This window comes from Meriones unguiculatus, chromosome 3, assembly GCF_030254825.1.
Source record: "Meriones unguiculatus strain TT.TT164.6M chromosome 3, Bangor_MerUng_6.1, whole genome shotgun sequence".
In the NCBI taxonomy this organism is placed as follows: domain Eukaryota; kingdom Metazoa; phylum Chordata; class Mammalia; order Rodentia; family Muridae; genus Meriones; species Meriones unguiculatus.
In genome coordinates, this window is record NC_083351.1 from 731,168 (window position 1) to 744,676 (window position 13,509).

General features: G+C 50.3%; 1 long non-coding RNA gene across 1 annotated transcript; it reads right to left on the reverse strand.

Moving 5' to 3' along the window:
* Positions 1-2,663: 2,663 nt before the first annotated feature.
* Positions 2,664-7,820, reverse strand: LOC132652924 (uncharacterized). The gene is made up of 2 exons (XR_009590402.1): positions 7,648-7,820; positions 2,664-3,011 (listed from the first exon to the last, which is right to left on the reverse strand). It is a non-coding gene; the product is annotated as an uncharacterized LOC132652924 (long non-coding RNA).
* Positions 7,821-13,509: the final 5,689 nt, after the last annotated feature.

Consider the following 13,509-nt stretch of genomic DNA (forward strand, 5'->3'; position numbering starts at 1 on the left):
CTCTCTACAGAGCCCTCTAAATTGTTGTAAGGCCCTCAGCTATATCTAGGTCTCATAAGTGAAGATGCGGGCAGGGAGGGAACAGACTGGCTAGGCTCTGGGACACCCCTGTTCTCCATAAGCTACTTCCCTGATCCCAGTTATTGCCAGCCCATGAGCAAAGTCCCTTATGAAATCACTGAGCCTAACATGATTGACATGGCTGGACTGTTTAGAGTCAGGATCTTATCTTGCTATGCAGTCCAGGTTATACTAGAATTTGGAATCCTTGCTTTAACCTCTCCTCAGACTTTGAGGTTTAGCCTCTGTGCCTCCATATGCTATGTGGTCTGTGACTGTTCAGGGTGGGCCGAGCCTTCCCTGGAACGTGCCCCACGGCGCTTGCTGAAGTCATCATTTATGTGTTTATGGACAGGGTGTCAGGGACAAAGTTGAGGGGAAGGAAGGAAGAAGGGAGGGGCTGGCCCCTGATTCTCAGATCCCTAGCTGAAGCTCCAGGTTGCCACATGGCCTCACCCCTCTCTGATATCTGTACTCGTGGGGCAGCAGGGACCTTTGGCCCTGAACCTCGGTCATTCTCCAACCCTCCAGCTAGCAGCCGCGATCCTGCCCTGAAGATGATAAGAAGCTGGCCTTCCCTTTTGTGTCCAGAGTCTGAGCCTCCTTCATCTGCCCTCTTTAGTCCAGAGCTCCTGTGTCTCTTGGATCCTACCCTGCTGCTCAGCCCTCTCCATAGTTAGACAGAAATTTGAGGGTCCTGCCTGCAGCCCAGAGTTCAGGCCTCTCCTGATTTTCCAGGCACACTCCCTTCTCAGGAAACATCTCGAAATCAGCTGGCAAGTCCATAGCCACACCCAGTCAGATGTTACAAGCCCAGGGCCCATCAGCAGTGGCTGCAGGGCTGAGCCTGGCTCCAGGGTGAAGGCACTGCCCTGGGGCTGGCTCAGTGCCCAGCCTTCTCTAAAAACCCAGGGAGCATGGATGTATAATTCAAATGGCCCTCCCCCATCTGCTCTTTAGCAGGAAATGGCCTAACAGGAAAGTAGGTCTTCTTAAATCTGAATTATTCAAACAATCTAGACATGTGACCGGGACCCAGAGCAAGGCACTGCCCTGGTGCCTCGCTCCAGCCAGGCTTTGAAGAAGCTTGAAACACCAAGAAACATTTCTAGATTTCCAGATCTGGTAAAAAAGGGCAGGATAGTGACCAGTAAAGTCCCTTTGTCATGGCCTGTATTCAGGCCCTTGGGGCACCCATCTCTGTCCCCCTGAGTGCTGTCTAGTTTCTCTGCCACACACTTATCCCACCACTTCCAGTACATGAAACTGCACTGCCCCTGCCTCCACCCCCAGAGTAGAGGAAGGAAAAAGGGAAGGGACATGTGATGGTGCCCAGGGACTCAGAATGTAGGTGAGAAGGAAGAAAGTGCTAATTAGTTCCTGTGGGCTTCCAAAGGCAAGGTCTGGTGAAAGAATGGGGCCATGGCTCTTGAGGAGACCCTCATGTCTATTTCACCTCCCTTAGCATAATTTCCAGTGTCCATCTCTGCTAAGGCACCGGGACAGGACCCATAAGGCACCGGGACAGGACCCATGCAGTTCACAGCCCTATCCTCCACTGGTACATCTCTCCCAAGGAAGGGACATGGAAGGAGAGGGGTGGGTGGTCTTTGTTTTTTGTTTTGTTTTGAGACAGGGTCTCTCTGTGTGTCCTCAGTTGTTCTATCTCCGACTGCCTCTGCCTCCCTGAGTGCTAGGATTGAAGCTGTGCACCACCGTACCCAGCTTGAGTGGGTGGTCTTTGTGGGCTGGCCAGCATGCTTAAAGGGTCTTCAGTGCCCTCCAGTCTCACAGGAGACGGACCCTGTGCCCATTCTTCTTACCATGCTTCTAGCCCTGACCCTTCTGAACACTTACCTTTAACCACAAACCAGACATCCCGAATGCAGGAAACCAAACTTAGATGCAAACAGAAGGGATGTCAAAAGTGCCCAGTGAGCCTGACACCCTGATAATCCAATCACTTGGGAGGCTGAGTCTAGTTTGAAGGCAGCTTGAGCTTCATAGAGAGACACTGTCTCAAAAATAAAGTACGTGCTGGCAGGGTGGCTCAGTGGGTAAAAGTGCTTACCCCACAAGCTGGACATCCTGCGTTTAATCTCTGGGACATGTAAAGGTGGAAGAGGAAAAGTGAAGTCGCCCTCTGACTCCCACGCTTGTGCTACGGCATGTGCTTCTGCATGTGCTTGCCTTCCTCCAACAATAAACAAACAAAACGGAAGTGGCAGGTCTGGGATGAAGGATAAAGGTGAGTGGTTTATCCATGAGCATGGGCAGACTGTGTCTCCTCCACTCACTTGGGTCAGAAACCTGGGGAAAGGCCAGATGGCTCCTTGTTGCCCGCCACACATGCACTGCTCAGTAAAGGCCTGATGTGGCCAGGGTGGCTCCTTCTCTCTAGGATATGTGGAGGGCACCTAACCCTGAGCTGCATGTATGAACCTCTGGGCCTATGCCATGGCCTGCGTGCCATAGAGAACCTCTCTGATACCATCTTCATCTAAACATAAACCTTTCTAGTGGAGGAGGAGACAGCTATGAGCAGAGAGAGCAGGAGCACGGACACAGAGGTTGAAACATTGAGAGTCAAGCCAACGAGTATAAAAGCTTAAACCATCTTCTATATAAAAAGGAAATGACAGACTTGACAAATAGTTCATGAACAAACTTCTGGGCTATGAGCAGGCTGGATCCAGGTGTTCCGAGAGGCTGTTGGGGTACTCCATTGCCTACCCATGCCTCTGCTCTTCTGTGTGGTGTCTCTCTTGGCCTGGTAAGGAAATCGCTGCTATGAGCTCTGCTTTCTGGTCACATCAGCTTAGCATTGCAGTATTCAGAAGCATCTGGGAGCAGGAAGCTGAGGATACCATCAGCAGCTCCGTCTAGACGACACAAAGTTTCCAGCACAAAGGATGGGACTGTTACCTGTCCACAGGCAGGAGGAAAAAGTGCTGCCAAAAAGAGGGGAAACCCTTGTGGGTGTTCATCCACCGCACAACCAGTCTTCCTGCTCAAGCTAGAATTTGGAGCTATGCATGGTGGTTTGTGCCTATAATCCCAAGACTCCAGAGATCAGGGCTGGAGGGTTGCTGTGAATTCAAGTCCAGCATGGTCTACATAGCCAATTCCAGACCATCATAAACTACCAAGTGAGACTGTCTTTAAAAAATCAAAACCAAGGGGCTGAAGAGATGGCTCAGCTATTAAGAGCATTGTCTGCTCTTCCAAAACAAAAACAACAAAAAACTGGGGTTCAATTCCCACCACCCACATGGCAGCTCACAAATGTAAGTAACTCAAATTCTGAGTTGATTTGAAGGATCTGACTCCTCCACAGAGACATAAGCCAAACATCAATGTGCATGCACACACACACACACACACACACACACACACACACAAAATCAAAACCTGAGAGTTTGGAGAGCAGCCAGGCTACAGCGAAAGGAGGCTTTGTTTGTTTGTGGGACACATGGCTGAAGATTCTGTTCAGCACAGGAACTGTACAAGACAGTGTCCAGGGCAGCTCTGCACACTGGCTCCTCAGAATGTCCAGTTAGTGCTGGAAGGGAACTGAAAAAAACACAGTTCCAGGATCCCTGGACTGCTCAGTTCCACCTCATAGCCTAAGCAAGGCAGGGCTCTCTTCCCCAGCTGTGGGCCCCAGCCCTACCCCTAGGTACCCCATTGTTCCTTCCTTCCCAACAAGCCCCCAGTCCTATTTCTGCCCCAGTTGGTAAAGCAACTTAAGCAATGGCCACAATTGTTTTCTTGGGCTTCCACCACTTCCTGCAGCCATAGATTCTGGCCTGAAGGCACAGCTGGTGCCATACCCTGGGTACATACTCTGTGAAAAAGAAGGAATGGAAATGCCACAAAGGTTGAGGAGTGCAGAGGCCTATACCTAAACCCAGACAGATACACAGATAAGAGGACGATGTAGGGTGGAGGTCTCAGTCCAGAGATGGGGCCTAATGGGTGGCTTGGTAAGACAGACTGGTCCACAAGCAGCTCTAAGCTCTGACCAAAACCTTTCCTTCCCCATAAGGTTCCCTACAGACCTGAGCATGCACAGTAAGGAGGTCCTGGGGCCAGAGAAGAGAAACACACACATGCTATTGGCCATACCAGACCTAGGAACCTGACATGGGCCTGAGGCCATGACAGCTTGTCTAGGGCAAAGGAGTAACCTAGACTCTGAGCTGCTAGTGCCCGGCCCTGGCCTCCAGCTCTCTTCTCTGCCTTGGGCCTTGCCTTGGGAAAGGGAGTTCCTGACATCCTGGGGACTCATCTCCAGGCAGATGGCTCCCCAGGACCCACTCTCCCGAGACGAGTCTCTTCTAGCATCTGCCAGGTAAACACCTCACAGCTGTGGCAGCAGCAGTCAGCCAGGCCACCCAGGTATCAAAGTTTCCATGGAGTCTAGGCTCCTGAGGGTTCTGGCTAAGGGGCCACAGGAGAGCTGCCAGCACTGAAGTTTTCCCAGACTCCTGTCCACAGCCCTGCTGGGCCCACTAGGTAAGGGACTCTAAAGATAGGATGTATACCTGGGAGTACCCTTCTACATCAGGAAACCAGCTGCTGTGACCACTGGACAAGACAGTGCACAGTGCCATCAGGGCCATTTCTGGGGCAGGGGAAGCCATCCACAAGCCTTCTCTGGCCTCTGGGGACTACAAGACTCCCAGTACAAGTTCCAGGGTGTTAACATGAGGTACAAAGGCCCAGGACCCCTAGCAGGCATGGCTCTGGCCGCAGTGGTTCCTGTTCAGAGAGACCTAGATCCTCCTGAGGCTGAAGATCTCTATGCCACATCTTTTCTAACAGGAAGACACCCGATGCCCCAGACTGCCAGAATGACCCTACCTGAGGAAAGTTCTGGGTTGCAGCCTTCACCTGCTCTCCTTACTCTCCCTGTCCCCCACACCCCGTGCCCCTCTTCCCCTCCCCCCTGCTCTAGCTCCAGGAATGGAGGTCTCCACAGAGAATCTCCCAGACCTCACATGGGCTCATGGACTTATTAATCAGGAGGGAGATTCCCCATCCCAAATGTTTCCAAAGACTCTCAGTTCCCCAGCTTTGCTTTGTCAGGTACTTCCTATTTTTTATTTTTGGTTTTTTGAGACAGGGTTTCCCTGTGTGGCTGTGAATGTCCTGGAACTCACTCTGTAAAGCAGGCTGACCTGGAACTCAGAGATCTGCCTGCCTCTGCCTCCTGAGTGCTGGGATCAAAGGAGTACACCACAACCTGGTCAAATGTAGTATTTTATTTATTTATTTTTGAGAGAGTATCTCACGTATCCAAGGCTAACTATGAAGTCAAGGATGACCTTGAGCCTCTGCTCTCCAAGTGCTGGAGTTAAAGGTGGGCACCACCACCACTGGCTTTGAGACAGGATGGTTCGCAGCATAACACAATGTTAGCTCATCGTGCCCCTGTGCCTCCACACTTCTACCCTTTCCATCCTGCTGGTCTCTTGACTCCCACCTATTGGCCTCATTCTAGGTGTGAAGTCAGTCTTCAAATGTGGAGTGGGAAGGACCAGGCCTTTCTCTTTGTCTTCTCCTGACTCTTCTTCAGACCAGCTGACCTTTGGCCTCATGCATGAGTCTGACTAGACCTCCAGAGCACCTCCTGAAGTGGTGTTAGGCATCCTGAGCTCAGCAGGGACTGGAATGAAGGAGTCCCTGAAGCCCTCACCCCACTTCCTTCTTCCAAGAACCACTGAGCTGAGCTGTGATCTAAGCTATGTTCAGCCATGCTTCACACTCAGACTTGACCCTGGGCCCATTGTGTAAGCCCCAAAGCGAGGGGGGGGGGGGGACAAAAACAAAACCTAAAACCACCACTACCAACAAAACCAGTTAACAGTTAGCCTTCTGTAGTGCTACCCCAATGCTAAGCCTCAAGCCCCAGGGCAGCATCCCAGGGGTCCACACATCCTTGGCAGGACCTGGATCGGCAGGGGCAGTTTCCTCTTCAGTGGACCTCTGGGGCTCAAGAGCTGTTTGCCTAGAATCTTGTCCCTGTAGCTCAGTCACCTGCCACCTGGGAGATGATGCAAGGTTTGCCTGAAGGAGGCAATGAGGAGATGCAGGGCATAAGGGCAAGCAGAGGCTCCCGGCATACACTGTGCTGTGGGAGGACTGACAGCATGAGGCTTGAGGAGGTGTTTGGCTACCAGCTGCTGGTAAGCATGCTAGAACCAACATCATCCACAGCCTTCAGCTGCCCTCCCAGGGAGGCTGAGCCAAAGGTGCTAGGTGTTTTGAAAACCAGTACAAGAGGCATGAAGGGAGCTGGGGCCCTGGAGCTTCTCTCTGTGACGTCCCTGTGAGATAAGCTGGGCCCTGCTGCAATGCCTCAGGGGCTCATGTCCAGGCCTGCCCTGCGTCCTGGGGGTAGGTCCTGTAAACCAGCAAAGACTTGTAAGCATCTCCTATTCTGCCTCCTTTGCCCATCTATCATTCTCTAAAGTTTATTTTTAAAATAGACTTATTTATTTTTGAGACAGGGTCTCACTATGTAGACTTGGACCTCACAGAGATCTGTCAGCCTTTGCCTCTGAAGTGTTGGGATTAAAGATGTATGCCACCACACCCAGCCTACCCTTTGGGGTTGTGTGTTCCTCCTTCTTATCCTCCTTTTTCTCCTCCTTCTCTTCTTCTCACCTCCCCCCGCCCCCCCTTTTTTTTTGAGACCAGGTCTCCCTATGTAGTTCTGCGGGCTGTCCTGCAACCATGTGGATCAAGCTGGCCTTGAATTCACAAAGATCCACCTGCCTCTGCCTTCTGGGTGCTGGGATTAAAGGCGTGTGCCACTGCCTCCCTTTCTTGACATTTAAAAGTGACTATACAGGGACCAAGTGCTCCTGCCCTGCAGTGGGGACAGCAGAAGTGCAGCCTTTTCTTCCACGTGGGTCCTGCGGGAACCTGGCTCATGTGGGCCTGCTGCCGCCTCCTCTGCCCTTGTGGACCACAGCTTCCGGGTGTTGCCTCTCAGACTGTGAAAGTACCCGTATCTGCACTGGTCTCACTCCCCTACATTCCATAGAGATGTGGACAGGACAGCTCCCTGGCAGATGCAAAGACCACTTCTCCTACGCTGGAGGCTGGCCACACTGGACTTGAGGGCAGTCTCTGCGCGTAATGCCTTTGGACAAAATGGCTCTGCTGCACATTTCTGACCCAAAAGAACACAGGCGAGCCCTTCCCTGTCCCATCGTAGAATCCAGGGCCTTGAGCTGCTCAGCTGAGCCTGAGCCAAACTGGAGCTGCACGGAGCAGGAAGCACGTCCTGCCAATCCAAGGACTAGGTCCAGGCCTGTTGGCTCGCCTGGTGGGAACACGGAGCCCCGAGGCGCAGGAGGCTGTGTGTAGGGATTGTTAGTCGGGAAGCTTGGCTCTGCACCGACTCGGGCTGGAGTCCCGCTGTCCTTCCCTCCTCCCCTCTTCCCCTCCTCCCCAGGCGTAGTTAGCGTCTGCACCTGCGGGGCTGTAGATGCCCTCGACTTTCCAGGCGTCTGAGGTGGGATTTATGTCTATTTTTGTTCTTTGCCATTGTGGAAACCAGAAAGTGATACTTACAAGACAGCGTTTCGAAAACAGAGACGGAGAGCGCCCCACCCCTGGTCTCCAGCCCTAGCTTTTAGATCCAACAGCCGGGCCACCAGACTCGGAAAAGCCCCGCCGCCGCACCCGCTCGCGAGCGGTGCTCGAGCGCCTCCCGGCGGGGTCGAGCGGAACTTCCGACCGCCGAGCGGCGCTGCTTCCGGGCCGGCGGGTGAAGGGAGGAAGGTGGAGCGCAGAGCAGGGTGGACTAGCTGGACAGTGCCAGGGCGGGGCCTAGGAGGGACGTCCGACTGGGCCGGCAACGGCCTTCTTTGTTTGTTTGAGACAGGGTTTGTCTGTGTAGCCAGGCTGGCCTGGATTAAAAGCGTGCTCCACCACCGCCCGGCTCCCTGTGAAGGTCTTCAGATGCTGACCTCGCCTCACAGAGGCGCGAGGGTTGGGGCACGCTTTTACCAGTACGCTCAGGCTTCCAGCTCAGCAGCCCACCTAACCCCTCAGAGAAAGAGGGAAAATCCTAGCACACCTGGTGGCAAAGCCCGAAATCGCAACACGCAGGAGATAGAGAGCAGGGCGATCACGTGTTCACGGCAGCCTGGGCTTCTTGGTGAAATGCCAGCTCAAGAAAGCAAAGAGGAGCTGGGGAGACATGGCTCAGCAGTTAAGAGTTCGCTTCCGCCTCCCACACTGTCTGTCTACAGCTCCAGAGCATCTGACCCCGTCTTCTGCCTTCACGTGGTGCACGTGCGTGCATTCAGGCAAATACACAGAAAATAAAGGTAAACATTCTTCTTTAAAAGAACAAAGGGCTGGAGAGATGGTTCAGCGGTTAAGAGCACTGGCTGCTCTTCCAGAGAACCGAGGTTCAATTCCCAGTACCCACACAGCAGCTTACAAGTGTCTGTAGCTCCAATTCCAGGGGATCTAAAACCTTCACAGACAAACATGCAGGCAAAACACCAATACACATAAAATAAAAATAAATAAATCTTTAGAAAATAAAAAGGTCTGGGCAGTGCTGGCGCAGGCCTTTAATCCCAGCACTCGGGAATCAGAGGCAGGAGGTCAGTTCTTTGAGTTCAAGGCCAGCCTGGTCTACAGATCGATTTCCAGGTCAGCCACAGCTACAAAGAAAGAAAGAGAGGGGGGGGAGGGGAAAGAGAGGGAGAAAGAAAGAAAGGAAGGAAGAAAAAAGGGAGGGAGGGAGGAAGGATGTCTCCAAAGAAAAGCAAACAAACGAAAAAAATGAAAAAGATAAAATCTGACAATACATTTCCTGGATTTTGTACTGTCACTTCCTGTCACCTCACTAAAAGGTAGCGAAGGCACAGCCTGTGCCTCCTGGCCTGGCAGAAATGATTACAGAGGCCGCCTGCGCGGCAGGTTCCTGAGGGTGGGGAGAGCCTCTATGTTCTGTTGTAGAGGGGGTCTGGTGGCTTGCACTCCCATCCACTGTCTTTGGGTATAGGAAGCCCCACTCCTGTGGGGTGTGGGAAGGGTTGAGCCTGCAGGAGGGTGGGAAGGGTGGAGCCTAATAGTTGGTTATTTGTTTCCATGCGAATTATTTGGCTGTGCTGGAGATGGGTCCTGGGGTATTATGCATGCTAGGTGGGTCTGCTGCATAGGGCTGTGTGAAAGACTAATTGTCCGTTTTACCAAATAATATATAGTTTTACTATTGATGCGTCCTCACCAAACTACCTCAACTTCTCCTCTGTTCTATTTTCTACTCCCACGGTGTGTGTGTGTGTGTGTGTGTGTGTGTGTCTAGGCATGCATCATTGTTCCATTCTGTGCCTTGGGCTTTGTGTTCTTGCCAAACAAGTGCTCCCCCACTGAACTTTACTCTGCCTGTTTGGTCTGGTTTGCCATTCTTTGATAATTAGTGATGCTGAACATCATCTTTCCTGTGTTTGCTGCCTGCAATCTCTGCATCTTCCTCAGGGGGATGTCTATTCAGGCCTTTTGACCATATTAAAATTGAGTTGCTTATTTGTAGCTTAATTGTAGGAGCTGTTTTAATTTTTTTACACTTATTTGTGTGTGTGTGTGTACATGTTTCCTGGTATCTTAGTTTGGGTTTTATTGCTGAGAAGGAACATGCTGCCCACAGCAACTGTTATAAAGGACAGCATTTAATCTGGGGCTGGCTTACAGTTCAGAGGTTCAGCGCATTATCATCACGGTGGCAAGCATGGCAGTGTGCAGGCAGACACGGTGCAGGGGGAGCTGAGCGTTCTACGTCTTGATCCACAGGAAACAGGAGACTGTCCTCCACACTGGGGAGAGCATAGGAGACCTGGAAGCCCACACCCACAGTGACACACTTCCTCTAACAAGGCCACACCCCTAATAGTGCCCCTCTTGGTTGGCCAAGCATTCACAGGAGTCTATGTAGGCCAAATCTATTCAAATCACCACCACACATAGTGAGAATCCAAGGGTCAGAGGAGAGCATGGTTTTCTCCTTCTAGCATGAGGATTTCATCAGAGAAACTGGGATTTGAGGCTTGGCAGTAACCCCCCCCCCAGCCATCTTGTAGGCCCAGAGCATTCACTTTCCCTTAAAAAATTGTAACAGCATGAGTTTGACGTAGGCCCTCTGCATGTGTTATAGTTGTGTAGCTGGTCTTCTTGTGGGACTCTAACAGTTGCACTGTGGGCTATCTCTTACTCTTTTCCCTGCTTTTGAGACCTTTTCCTCCTATTGGGATGTTGGAGGATGTTTGTGTGCACTGTGTATTCCAAGACGGGTTTCTATACCCAGAGCTCTGGTTGTTTTTCACGAAGCATCTCCTGTCTCAATGTTGTATCAAAATTGTTCTCCATCACCTTTTGGTTGGTTAATAAATTGCTGAGCAGGCAATAGCTTGGCAGAAGGGGGAAAGATGGTACTTCTAAGTCCAGTCAGAGGGTCTCAGGTGGGTAAGAGAACAGGAGAGGCCACAACACCACCATGAACAAGGAGGCACCAGAGCAAGACTCAGGTGATGAGAAGTAGGCCAGGCCAGCATAGTCAGGTTTGAATAGCTCAGTATCTGGGCAGCTATAGTGCCGGAAGCTTTTAATAAAAAAATAATAGGTCAACAAAACAAATCAAAAAATAATAGGTCTTCCTGTCATTATGTGGGAGCTAAGGCGAGCATAGAGGAAACCTTGCCTCTACGCTGGGTTGCCTTGTCCAGCCTTGACAGGAGGAGGGGTGCCTGGTCCTACGGCAACTTGAGATGCACTGTTGCTGGGGGAGGGGCAGGAAGGCTGGAATGTTGGTCAAAGTGAGGAGAGAGTTCAGGCTAGGGGACATCTATTTCACTTGCTGCCCAGGCTCTGCAGAACCACCTGGGGCTAGTGAAGTGCAGGCTGCTTTGGAGCAGGCAAGGATGCAGAGCTCAGGCTGGTCAGAAAGTCTGTCAGAAGCACCCAGGGATGCCACATTGTAGGCAGTTTTGGAATAGTTGGTAATCTTCAGCTGACTGAAAATTTCCTGGACAGACACAGACTAGAAACAGAAGGTAAAGTTAAGGAGTTTAGGGGAAAATCTTTATCTTAGGGGTTCACTTGAAATGTCCAGATCTGTGGTTGTGGTAGCTGAGAGGAGAGGAGGGGTGCTAAGTCTTGGGGCGGGGAGTCCTCGTCAAGGAAAGGCAGTAGGAAGGCAAACGTAGGCTGTTGATTGACAGGAGTTCATTTGATCTGTGACAGGTGGGTTCAAGTCTCATGACTCCTGAAGCTTACATGAATTTTTTAAGTTTACAAAGAGAGATAAAGGTTTTAGACATACTAGCATTACCACTGTTTGTAATCTGTACTGAAATCTACATGGTAGAAAAAGCAGTAGACTCATGCCTTTGAATCCTAGCAAAAGCTCGAGGGCCCAAAAATTGATTCTGGGTTGGCTGGATATATCGGCTGGACAGAAATGTTTTCAGCACAATGAGAAGCACTTTAAGCACTTAGAAGACAACAAGGAAATTTAAATTGTTGAGCCTGTGACCATGATAATAGTAGTCAGGGCTTTACCAGGGCTAGGTTAATAGATTACCAGAACTTCATTGTCAAAACTGATGTTTATAAGTAGCAAGAAAGAAAAAAAATCTGAAAGTTTTTTATATATATATACCTTAAATTTTTCTTAGACCTTTATAACTTGCATCTACATGGTTTAAAACACTTTCATAGACCCTCACAACTTAAATAAAGTTTAAACCTTTTCTTTAATCCAGTCATTTATCATGGAGCATAAGCAGCTGATAACCGAGAGCAGCCATTGCAAAGCAAGTTCTGAGAGACCAAAGCATTGAAAATTGTTTTTTTAGGTATTAGTTTGGGGTTTGGAGAACAGGCCTGAGTGAAGGCCAGCCAGGTGGAGACCTGTCCAGCCACCTGGGGAAAGGAACTAGCTTTACTGCATTCTTTTCCTGCCTACTAGAGATACAATTGCTAGGAAACTGGCCCAGATGGCCAGGCCAGAGCTGTTTATGGTCTTGGCGCCTAAAGTAAACCAATCACTTCAAAAGTCAATTTCCCTTACCCAATCATGTACCACCAAGACAGGTAACTCCATGCTTGCGGGTTTGTTTTTTTTTTCCTTTTAAAAACGTTGTTACCCTAGACCGCAGGCCCTGCACTCCTCCTCTTCAACCAGGAAGGTTGCTGCCACCCAGGCTGGAGCTTGTGTTTTGCAGCGGAGTTGATTCCTGGTGGTCTTTGGGAGTCTCATGAACTGGGCATGCAGCTCCTTTAAAGGAAGAAGTGTCTACCTTTCTCAGCTGGGGACCTGTAGCTCTAGAAACAGGGCTGAATTTATGTATGAAATGGACTAACCAGGCAGCTGCAGCATTGGGGTGAGGAGCTAGTTTCCTTGTAGCTATTAGACTGACAAAGCTACAGTTAGGCATCAACACCATCGAGATCTGAGAAGGATAAATTATAATCCAAATGGCCTTTGTATTGTAAGACGTGGGGGTCTCACAGCTCAGGAATTCAATCACGCCCTTCCCAGAAACTCCCCCAGACCAAGACTCGTGGCAAAAGCAAGAGGTTTATTAACCATTGTACAACAGGGTCACCCCTGCCGGTCAGCAAAGAGTGGCACCGGGAGACAAAGGCCTTTAGGTTTTTAAAAGAAAAATTGCGGGAAATTTGAAGTTGTAGTTTTGGCAATTTAGGATTGGATGAGGAAGTTATAAAGTAAGATAATTGGTTAGTCTTAGGTGCTCAAGCTTGGCCAGTCCTGCCAAGTGTGGATGCAGCTGCAATTTAAGGTGGGGGTGGTTAGCTCATCCTTGAAGATTAGGAGCTACAGACTTTTGGCTGGAGGTCAAAAGCTACTCAGAAGAAGTCTAGGTTCGTTGCTAAGAAACGCTATCTCAAGGACAAGGGTCTGGTCCTTCTTTTGCTGAGTGAAGGTCATTGCTTGCTTGCCCTTTTTTTATATCTTTCCTCACAGATAGGGTCACATTCCTTCACTCTCTGGAAAGGTACTAAGAGGCTTTAGTTTAACCTGGACCTAAAACTCAAAACTATAGGCTTTAGAAGACATATAGGTTACAAAGTTAGTCTAACCCTTTCAGTATCAGTTAGAATGACCAACACTTACTGACTTACCTGGAGGGTTATCCTAGGCTCCCACAGTCTTAATGGCTTTGTTTGGGGGACAGAGGTAGGGCTTTGCTTGTCACACGAGACAGCATAGGCCTTCAGCTGTCAGCCCAGAACACTGAGAGATTTTCCTATAGAGGAGAAACTTGAAAAAACTTGATGAGGCAGACTAGGGTAGTCAACCCAGCTGTGCCCACCGTTTGGCCAGGGTCCTGGCTGCTGGTCATGGGGCAGGTCTTCGCTCAGTATTTCAACAGCTGGAGTCACCTGTGTCACATT